This window comes from Gossypium hirsutum, chromosome D12, assembly GCF_007990345.1.
Source record: "Gossypium hirsutum isolate 1008001.06 chromosome D12, Gossypium_hirsutum_v2.1, whole genome shotgun sequence".
NCBI classification, from domain to species: domain Eukaryota; kingdom Viridiplantae; phylum Streptophyta; class Magnoliopsida; order Malvales; family Malvaceae; genus Gossypium; species Gossypium hirsutum.
In genome coordinates this window covers 32370546-32382274 of record NC_053448.1, presented here as the reverse complement: position 1 = coordinate 32382274, position 11729 = coordinate 32370546, and the positions used below count along the sequence as shown (strand labels likewise).

Here is an 11729-nt window from a genome sequence, read left to right as displayed (position 1 = left end):
CGGGGGCAAGGTAAGTTACACATTGACAATTCTCACCAGGTGATAAAGGGTAAGCAAGGTAAGGATACTTTGGATATTGAATTAAGTAGGTATACTTGGAAGTTTTTAAAAAGTATTGCCCTAATTTTATGCGTCCAACTATATTTCCTTATGATTTGTTTTATCATGTATCAAAGCTTATTAAACCTTTGTCCGTTTCAATTAATTTATGGGTTTATCTAGATACGTAAAGGTTAAAAATAGCAATTATATTCATTAGATAGGTTATTAAAGCATTTTATACATTTTCTCTTGCAACAAAATTTTCTATCTTGACCTTTAACGACCAATTCTTATATAACAATCTTAACATTTTTCATTTTGATTGTTATGTAAAATTCTTTACTCATTATTGAAAATTCTTATAGATGACCACGTATATTCAAAAAAAGTTACAGGTTATTTTTTACTTGAGCACTCATGTGCTTAACATTTCTTTGTTTAATGTTGATGGCATGTTTTTGAAGGTGAAGTACTTGATCCATGCTGATTTAGGGGATCACAATCACGCCTTTGATCCTGGAGATAACTTTGGTTCACATGAAAGCTTAGGTAAGTATTTGCTTACTTATATTGTTACTAATTCTAATTTCTCTTTTTTTCTACATCTAAAGATTCGATGACGAATCTTCTTGAGGTAGGGGGAATGATTCGAGTCTCAAGGCCTTATTTTAGGCCTATGATGCGATGGGGTTACACTACATTAAGGCCCAATAACAAGGTCAAAAGCCAAGCAAGTCAAACCAATGGGTGGAATTTATTAAAGTCAATTCAACCAAGCTACCAATTTTCAAGCTGGAAAGATTAGTCAACTTACAACGAATTTTTGAATGGTATCTAGGCATTTATGGGCTTAAGTTTCTACATGGTGTTTTAAGATCCATCTCTTAGCTTCGTAATGCACTTTTAATCACTTGATTTAAATTTTAGGAGCTCAAGTTATGACCAATTTAGTGAAGACTGCACGAGCATAATTTCTAGACGAGATTATTATGGAAATTATGATTTTTGATCTTTTTATTCAAGTTTAAATCAAATTGGATTCAAGTTTCAGGCTTAATTTTTATTATATAAGAGCCCAATATTATATTTATGAAGTTTTATTATTTTATTATTTATTTATTTCGAATTTGGGATAGTTTTTAAGTATTTTAAGTTTTAGGAGTTTTATGTCAACAAGTATAGCTTAAAACTACTTGTTGTTTAGATTAACTAGAGTTTCATTATACTTGAGAGTTTTATTTAGATATACATAGATAACCTAAATAAAGGCCTCTTCATTGTACAAAATTAAATCAATTCATTCATTATTCACTTTAAGTTAATAAAATTCCCTTTGAGTTTTCTTTTTAAGAATTTCTCTTGAGTTTTATTCTAGATGAGTTTTAACAATCTTTTCAAATTGTAGAGATCATCTTCATGCTTTTTTCTTTTTGACAAGTTTTCTTCCTTGGAAGGAAAACTAGAGTCATTTGAAAGGGGTTGTGGATTCATCTAGTTTCCAAGGCTCCTTAGGACTTCTACATGCCACTTTTCATCTTTTCCATTTATTTTCTTTATTTCCGTCTTTATTTTATCTTATTCTTATTTAATTGTTCAAATCTTTGATTTATTTAGCTATTATTTCTCTTCATCTTAACTATTTATTTTAATTATTTTTTTAATTCATAGATCTGGCTTGGATTTGTTTACGTTTTAGATTATGTTAAAATCCAAGTTTCTTTATGATCATCTAGAGCCCTAAGTCAAATCTGCGACTTAGACAAACTTACGATCCTATTCCACACATTGTTCATTATCAGTATTCCTCAATTTTGACCTCATCATTGTTGAATCTAACAAAAGACACGCTAAATGGTTGCAATTAATCGTTTAAGATTCCTAGCTTCTTCATCACCTCACAATACAGGATGTCATTGGAGCTCTCATTTTTGAAAAAAGTCCATTATATCATGTGATTGTAGATGGTTGTAGAGATGATGAGCATGTCTTCATGTAGTAGTTGGGTCCCTTCAAAACCTTCTAGTCTGAATGATATCGGTTCATCCCTCAAAGTCTCTTTATTCTTCTGAGTACTTATGACCATGTCTACTTTAGTATAGCACATTCTTCTTGTCCTGGTTTGCCCTCCATGTAACATCTCGCCCGGTGAAATCTTAGAATCCATGTAATGTTCTAAGAATCAATCGTATAAGATAAGTTAGAGGTGAACGGTGTTTAAGCTAAAAATTATTTCTAGTGTGCCTATGACGTACTAGTGTTGGCAGACACTAGAGAAGTGCATAGCAATTTATGAGATTATGTCTGATGAGGAAAGATTCGCCCCAAAAGCCCTTGACTGGCATGAATGGAATGGGCGAAATCTGTTATAGGTAATGAATAAATAAATTTTGTGTGGAGAAGTTTGTCAGCAATAAGGGCAATTGGTAAAAATAGCCTTAAGTTGGTTAAGATATAATGAAAAGATAGTTTGGAGGTAACCAAATGAGAACTAAGATAGTTAATAACCAAAGGAAAGCACTTGATTAGTTCTTAGAATTCGTAATATTTGGATAAGACTACCAAATGACTGATGTGACGTTTGTTTAATCCCAATATAGTTTAGGGATAGGTCAAAGGGCTTATGAAGGAAGATAGGAAAACACCTCAGGGCTAAGTAAAAGGGCCGAGAATTAGGTAAGGTCAAGGTAAGGTGACTCCTGAATGGCGAAAGATGAAGTCCGTGAGTAAATAAAGCATTGTTCGCCCCACTAATGTTCTTGGCGTACAAGTGGGTATGTAACCAATATATATATATAAATACATTATAAAGTACCGTTGGGAAAGGACACCCAGAAAAGTATTAAGGGGACTCAAGTGAATGAGGATACCACCAAGGAGGCGTGATGTGCCAAAGCATGACCAATTAAGCTATCAACTACCCCTTAACAAAGGATGGGCTAAGACTCAAAAGTATGTTACGTCAAAGTAAGTGTTCCCATAAGTGTTACTTTTACTGTTTTCGTGCATCTGTATGGTAAATCACAACGATTAATACACGTATCGAACATCTAATGGGACAAAGGAAAATATCTAGCTGACCGGGTTCATGACGGGCACTATTTACTTACTTCCTTATATACATGAATTATGGCCATGGCAAGAAGACCTTATAGTGAAATACCTAGTTTAGGACTATGGCATCATATGGGGAAATGTGGACCACATAGTGTAAGACATAGTCTAGGACTATTGCATCATATGGAGAAAAGATAAAATACGATTAAGTGAGTGCCAGGTGATGAGGGGCAAACCTCAAGACGTTGAGTTTAGGCAAATTCTTCGAAAACATCATTTATTGAAATATGGAAGCCTTTATGACTGTTATCTGGTAAGTAAAAGCCTCTGTGGCTCTTTTCTATTATATGTGAGCCCCAGTGGCAGAATTTGTTATATGTGAGCTCTAGTGGAGAAATTTGATATATGTGAGGCTTTGTGGCTATATTTGTTAAATGTGCCTTCGTGGCAAAGTCCGTTATATGTGGATGCCTTTATGGCTATCTAATGTTATATAAGAGCCTTTGTGGTTATATCTATTAAGTGGATGCCTTTGTGGCTATCTATCTATATGGACGCCTCTATTGCTATCTTATGTATGTGTTTGGATGCCTTTGTGGCTATCTAACCATTGTTAAGGAGGACTTCTATGGTTATCCATGTCAAAGTACTTTCATGGTCATCTGGTAAAGTAAATCATTGCGATGAACTCTATTAATGAAGCACCAACACGGCGAAGTCTGGGTAAATGATTCTCTAAAGGAAAGGTAAAGATATGGTGTAAGAAACATGGCAAGTGTTAGAAATGCTACGAAAGTTAAAGATAGGAAAACTCTGTATAAACGAAATGAGGAAATGGTCAGTAAGATGAAAGGGTCCAAAAGGAGGTATGTGGCTAGCACGAGAAGAGTAAGGACCAAATATGGATAAGAAAATGCAAAAGTAACGAATTATGCATGTAGTACGCTTTAAGGAAGTCCTAGTCAAATAAGTTCGAACAGCACCATAAGAAATGGTAGAGTAAAGTACCCGACGAGGAAAGACATAGGCCAAAGAATACGAAAAGTGTTTATTAGGCTACGACGTAATGAAATATGTAGTAGAGATTTACTAAGTTCTTAAGAACTTACATAAGTTATTTCCTATTTAAGGTTACAAAGAATCTCGTGTGGAAGGACGGTGCCAAGGCTACGCCAGCAGAGCAACAATTTTTTATGAGAGGAAATCCTAACCAAAGGATGGGATAAGAAGTAATTGTTTATGCCAAAAAGGCTATGGAAGTGCAAGACGTACATAAAGTTATATGGCAAAGTCAAGTATGAGCACAAGGTGTAACACTATGTATAGTGATAAAATTAATGTGAAAACAATAGTTGTATTTTTCAAATTGTAAAACAAGAGTTTCCACTGTAATAGGAATTTTACATAACAAATAAAATGAGGTAATTCAGTAAACGAAAGTAAAGAAATTTTGTTAAGTCGTTGCTTGACTAGTACATAGGCGAAAAGAAGAGTCCAGGTCATGTATGTTTTAGGAAGTAACACCTAATACTCGGATCCTATCGATCGGGTCGAGTGGATGGAGTTACACTCCAAATGAGCTTCCTCTCATTACAATATGAATAACTCCTACCAAGGGACTCTCTTTCTCTGGATGTCTATTATTTGTGACTTATTTTAGTTTAGGAGGTAGGGGTGTTGCACTCAGGTCTTTATATCCTCTTATTGGCCCCTTCCTCTCTTATTTTCTTATGGGTCGGTGTCCTTTGGATGCTAGTTCATAAACAATTTTGTTCCAATTTTGTTCCATGTCATTTCCGTGATTTTTATGGAAGAGACAACACCTTGAGGTGTCTCTTTTAATTCCCATCCTTAGTTTTTCTATATATTTAGTGACGCTTTCTTTCTCTTTTTAAGGACTTCTCATCAATGTCTATTAAAAGGTGTGTACATATTGTACCTTCACAAGTGTGACCAGCTCATCTTTTTGTCTTGGAAGCACTAAAGGGATCATTATCCTAAGGACTCTCTCGTGTCCTTTCTTTTTTTCCTTCATTTCTTTATAGCTTAGTCGCCATAATTTCTTCAATGTTGGTATACTTTTTTACCCTTACAAGAAAATTTGAGAAAACCTTCAGTGACTTCTTTGAAAAATAATTAATGAAGCCTTATCCTTTAGTTTGACTTGGAAAGTTTTTCTTTGTGTGTATGTGTGTTAAGTCGAGTGACATACTCCCTCAAGGTTTTGTTCATACTTTGTTTCACTATTATCAAAGTGATGGATGCTTTCTTGTGGACGATGTTGTTGATAAAGTGGCTTACAAAATTTCTTTCGAGCTCTTTGAAACTCAACATAGACCTTGGTTTTAAGGAAAAATACCAAGACTGTGCTTTCTTTTTCAAGGTGGAAGGAAATCCTTTGTACATGAAGGCGTTACTTACTTATTATAATGACATATTCCTCCGAAACATTTCCATTTGGTTCACCAGATGAATCGTACCATCATACATATCCATAGTAGCCATTTTAAACTTTCTATAAGGCACAATCCACTTGATGTTCATAGTGAAAGGCAAGTTTCTAACGCTCTCAAAGTTTAAAAGTGGTGAAAGAGTGATCAACCTTTGTTCCATAGCCTCCATTTTAACTATTATAGCTTCCCATTTTTATCCATACCCTTCCCTTTATGGTGTGGCTTCATCCCCTTGTCAACCTTCCAAGTACCTTTTCCTTGTTCCTTGGGTGCTATGGAGTAAGACATTAGCCATTTGGATTGGAGCAAGGTTATGTTGAAGGAGGTGTTGCTAGCCTCCTCCCATGCTTCACTAAGTGGATGTTCTCCTTTGGGTGTGTTGTTCATTTGTTGTTGACTTTTTGAAGCCAACTCTTTTACCATGTCTGTGAGATTCTACACATCATCCCTAAGTTTCTCAAGATCCAGGTTGTTATGTCCTTAGTCTCTTGAGGTAGTAAGACTCACATTCTCTTGTTACTTAGGTTGGTCTTTTTGTGTACTCATGTTCAGGAGTTTTCATCATCATAATTCTCCCATGTTTTGAAGAAAAGTTACCATAAAGTGATTTATCTATCACACTCTGATAAATGATAAAACAAACATATTTTAATCTCGTTCTTAATGTGCTTTTTGATGATTATTTATGCAAATTGATAAATTTGATGCTCCTAATCCTTTGAATTCATGTTCCTATACTTAGGCAAGCATTTGGGAGCTAAAAGAGCAAAAAAACAAGTGAAAATAGAAAATTTTAGGAGCCACACAGGTTGGGCCTTCCCACACAGGCTAGACACACGACCATGTGAGACACACGGGCTGGACACACGGCTATATGCCAAACCGTGTCGATTTCGCAACTTGCTTTCCACACACGCGAGAAAACGCAATCTTTAGGCTTTCTGAGCATTCTAAAGTCTATAAATACCAAATAGAAGAAGAGATATGAGGGGCATCATAAAGTATTGAAGAAAACAAATCAAAGAACACCATTAGAGTCAACTCTGAAGCAGATTTCCATCAAGATCGAAAACCTCCTTTTAATTTCTTCTAAAATTTTTATGATTTTCTTTGTTTCTTGTGGTTTTTCTAACTTTGAGATGTTTTTATTCGGAATTATGAACTAATTCCCTAGATACCTAGGGAAGATGAAACCCAAGATGAATTTTATTATTTAATTTATGTTTTACGCGATAAATACTTAACTCTTGTTCTCAATTATGTGTGCTTATTTCTTGTTTTAATATTTTCAGGATATTAATTCATGTTTAATGTGCTTAATTTAGTGGAGGAAAAGTCTTTGTTTAATAGTAGATCTAGCATAATTGAGGGGAGTTACATGTAATCCTAGAAATAGAATGACATAAATCTATCGGATTAGAGTCAAATCTAATAAGGGAATCCATAGATCGAGTTAATACGACAATAGAGGTTTTAATTAGAAAGAGATTTCAATTTATCAACCTAGAGTCAGTTGCTCTTACTCTCGAAAGAGATGTTAGCATAATTTAGGGATTTTTACGGATCAAGTTACCAAGTGAATAAATCGTTTAATTTAGATTCATAATAATAGATGAAGTTTAGGTGGATTCTTTCCTGGGTATTGTTTCTCTCATTGGTTATCATTTGGTTATTTTCCTGATTTATTTTCTGTTGAGTTCTTAGTTAAATTAGTTTAGTAATTTTAGTTTAAAATCTATCACTCTAAATTGTCGGCTAAATAATAGAAAAATGGTAATTACTAATACTTTTAGTCCTCATGGATATGATATCCTACTCACCATAGCTATACTATTTATCGATAGGTGCACTTGCCTTTGTCATATTTTTAGTTATTCACATGAGACACATCAATTTTTTGGCACCGTTGCTGGGGACTAAAATATTATAAACACTTTATTTTTATTAATTTAGCCATTTTTATTTTATTTTGTTGTTTTTAGTTTAAATTTTACACTCTAATTTTTCTTTATTTGCTTCTGGCAGGTTCTTTTGGTTTATGACTAAAAGAAACCCGTTGAGACCATTGCTTTTTTACAGCGAGATTAAAAGTACTACTCGCAAAAATCGCAGAGAAGCAAGGCAAAGTTGAAAAATTATAGTAGGTGAACAAGATGACAACATTATTACTAAGGAGATGGGTGATAATCAGAATATTCAGCTACCTCCTACAGTTGCAGCAGCTCCTGTTCCTCGTACTATATACGATTATGCCAAGCCCACTCTGACTGGGGATGAATTGAGTATTTTCCGACCCACCATTACTGCCAATAATTTCGAACTGAAGTCGAACACAATTCAAATGGTACAACAGTATGTCCTGTTCAGCGGTTTGCAAGATGAAGACCCAAATACTCATTTGGCTAATTTTCTTGAAATTTTTGATACTTTCAATATTATTGGTGCCACTGTTGACGTCATTCGATTACGGTTGTTTCCATTCTTGTTGAGGAACAAAGCAAAATAGTGGTTTGACCATTACATGAGCTCAAATGACCGAGAAATTTCTGTTGAAAAATTTCCCACCGGCTAAGACAGCTAAGTTGAGGAATGATATCTCTTCCTTTGTTCAGACCGATTTAGAGACTTTATATGATGCATGAGAGAGATACAAGGACTTTTTGAGAAGGTGCCACCATCATGGTTTACCCTTATGGTTGCAAGTTCAAACATTCTACAACGATTTGAATCCCTCAACTAGGTAGTTAATCGACGCAGCAACTGGTGAAACACTTAACAATAAAACATCCGAAGCAGCTTATGTGTTTATAGAGGAGATGGCACTGAATAATTATTAGTGGCAAGTCATAAGGACAAAGTCGATGAAAGTAGCTAGTGTTTTTAATTTAGATGCAGTCTTCATGTTATCAAACCAATTAGAATTATTAAATAAGAAAATTGATGGTTTATTTCTTTCTACGCAGGTACATCCAGTGATGAAATGCGATGTAAATGGAGGTGGAATGAATAATCTAGAATGTTTACCCTTCGGTCCTAGCATAGAGAATAAGCAAGTCAATTATATGGGTAACAATTCTAGACCACAAAATAACCCTTATAGTAATAACTATAATGCAGGTTGGAGGAACCATACCAATTTCTCTTGGAGTGGTCAAGGAAATCAAATAGTACAACCACCTCTAGGCTTCCAGCAACCTTATCAGCAAGAGAAAAAGCCAAACCTTAAGGAGATGTTGACAAAGTATATCTGAGTGTCCGAAACGCATTTTTAAAACACTGAGGCAGCACTAAAAAATCAGTAAGCATCAATTCAAGGACTCGAGAATCAAATAGGTCAACTTGCTAAATTAATTTCGGAAAGACCACAAGGTAGCTTGCCTAGCAATACTGAAACTAACCCAAGCGAGCAACTCCACGCAATTACTACTCGAGACGTAGAAGGGTTAGTTGAACCTGAACAAGAACCGAGGCAAGAAGATGTGACAAACAAAGGTAATGTTAAGGAAGACAAGAAAGAACAAAATCCGATTATCAAAGAGTACAAACTATCCTAACGCGTCAAAGAGAGACCACACAAATGAAAAATATGGTAAATTCCTTAAACTTCTTAAAAATTTACACATTAACTTATCGTTTGTTGAAGCTCTTTCGTAGATGTCAAATTATGTCAAATTTTTAAAAGAGCTATTGACAAACAAGAGGAAGATAGATGACTTGTCAACTATGGAACTCAGTGCAGTTGGCTCGGCCATTCTTCAAAATAAACTGCCCAACAAACTAAAAGATCTAGGGAGTTTTATTATTCCTTACCTAATTGGTAGTTTAAATATTGATAATGATTTGGCTGATTTAAGGGCTAGTATTAATGTCATGCCCTATGAAATGTTAAAAAACTTGGTCTTGGGAAACCCAAATACACTTGGATGAGTAATCAATTAGTGGATAAAACCATTAGATACCCTCGTGAAAACATAATGGAGCCATGTTTCAGTCAAAGAGACAAAAACAGAACAACTTATGAAGAGTGAATGGTGCAACTCGATAAACTAGATGAATGGCGAACGCATGTCAAGGAGAAACTGAAAAAACATGATGAAGAGCCAAAGTGACGCCATGATGAGCAAGTGAACGGAACAAACCAATTTAAGGTTGAGGACAAAGTACTACTAGACAAATTGGATCCACGAATCTCCCTTTCATAGCTTAAATCAAACGGATTGAACCCATTTACAGTACTGAACGTCTTCCCATACGGTACAATCGAGGTAACTCATTCTGAGTTCGGCAATTTTAAGGTAAACAGTACTCCACTCAAACCTTATCTTGGTAAAAGATTCTCGTCCTCTAGCGCCTGTGGGTCCTGAAACCCACTAAATGGCCATATTTTGGCCATTTAGTGGACTCAACAAACTAAAGGTTATTCCATCTGTGCTGGTCTATGGGTTGGGCTATTTATTCCAGAACCTAAAGTTGAAACAAGCATACCAGAGTGACGCAAGGCTCTAAGCTCGTACCTTATAGCTCTTTATGCTTTAACCATTGGACTACATCCATCTATCCTACCTAAACAGTAACCCTTTGATAACGAGAAAAAGGAGCTTCAGCTCCACGAACCACCGTGATCATGCGTATACAAGGTAAGTTGAGCTAAAACTCTAAATAAGCGCTTCTCAGAAGGCAACCCCAGCGTTTAACTTCTACTAATTCTTTTAATTTTATTGCACGCTAATTTAAAATTAAATCAATTAAAAATAGTAATCATGTTTTTGACCCACACAGATGTGTCCCAAGCTATGCGCACAATCGGGTAATCGACAGTGAGTCACACGTTGTGAAGACATGGTTGTGTAGGTCACACGACCTGGACACACGGGCGTGTCCTAGGCTGTGTGAGTACTAGAGCTAATTTTTCAACTTTAATTTAAAGCCAGACATTTACACGAGCAAAAGACACGACCGTGTGCAAGACACGGCCTAGCACATAGACATGGGAGAAACGAAGAGAGATCACACACAGTCGTGTAAAGGTTGGGCTTCATTTTTTGGATATCACACGGCCTGAGGGAGTGTCATACAGGCGTGTGACACGGTCGTGTAGCCCAACACGAGCCTATACACAACTGTGTCACCCTTTTTAACCAAAACCCTAAATTTTTTCTTTCACTTTGTCTTCTTCCTCACCTCCTCCCTCTAGCCGTCACTCATCCAAGCTTCCCACCACAGCCCCCAACGTCACTGTCAAGCCTCTCCCTCACCAAACCAGCCACCTTACTGCACCCCAACTGTACAAACCCCTCCGAACCCCCACGCCTCATCCTCTTTTCTTTTCTTCCTCCTTCTTTCTCTTTTCCCCTTTTTCCCTTCCTCCCTTCTTCAACCCACCACCATCCACCACTACCACCCCCATGACCATCGCACTGATTGCCACAGCTCCTTGGGACTAACTTTTCTCCATCGTCGAGCCCACCTACTCTAAGCTTACTCTCGAGTTTTGTTTGACATTCATCTTTCAGCATATAATGCTGAAACATGATGAATCGAGCACTATTACTTTTAAACTCAGTAGCACAACACGTCATATGAGTGTCCCAGAGTTCAGAGCTGCATTAGAACTCTAAAATGATGAGTTCATGATGTCAAGGGCTTCCTCACTTTATACCAGCACTGTAACACCCCGAACCCGAGACCGACACCGGAGTCGAACACGAGGTGTTAACAGACTTTAAACCCCTTATAAAAAAATTTCCCAGACACTGCCAATCTGCGTACTAGTCGCTTTAAAAATCATATCTTGAGTTTCACAACTCGAAAATCAGTTTCGTGATTTTTCCCTGAAACTAGACTCATATGCCCATCTACATATTTTTTCTAGAATTTTTGGTCGGGCCAATTAGTACAGTTTATTAGTCAAAGTCTCCCATGTTACAGGGATCGACTACACTGACCTTTGCGCATTACGACCTGGATATATCCCTGCACAAAGCTTCAATACTGATGCCGTTTGTTTCTATAGAAACTAGACTCAGAGAGAAATCTATACATATATGGTATGACTCCTAATTATCTCTGGTTAATTTATAATGAATTTCCAAAGTCGGAACAGGGAATCCAGAAACCGTTCTGGCCTTGTCTCACAAGAACCTGAATATCTCTTAACATACTGTCCGTATGATTGTTTCG

General features: G+C 36.3%; 1 non-coding gene across 1 annotated transcript; it reads right to left on the bottom strand.

Annotated features, from left to right (window-relative positions):
- Window positions 1-8128: 8128 nt before the first annotated feature.
- LOC121224709 (small nucleolar RNA R71) lies at window positions 8129-8235 on the bottom strand. Its single transcript, XR_005922454.1, has one exon. It is a non-coding gene; the product is annotated as a small nucleolar RNA R71 (small nucleolar RNA).
- Between the last annotated feature and the right edge of the window lie 3494 nt (window positions 8236-11729).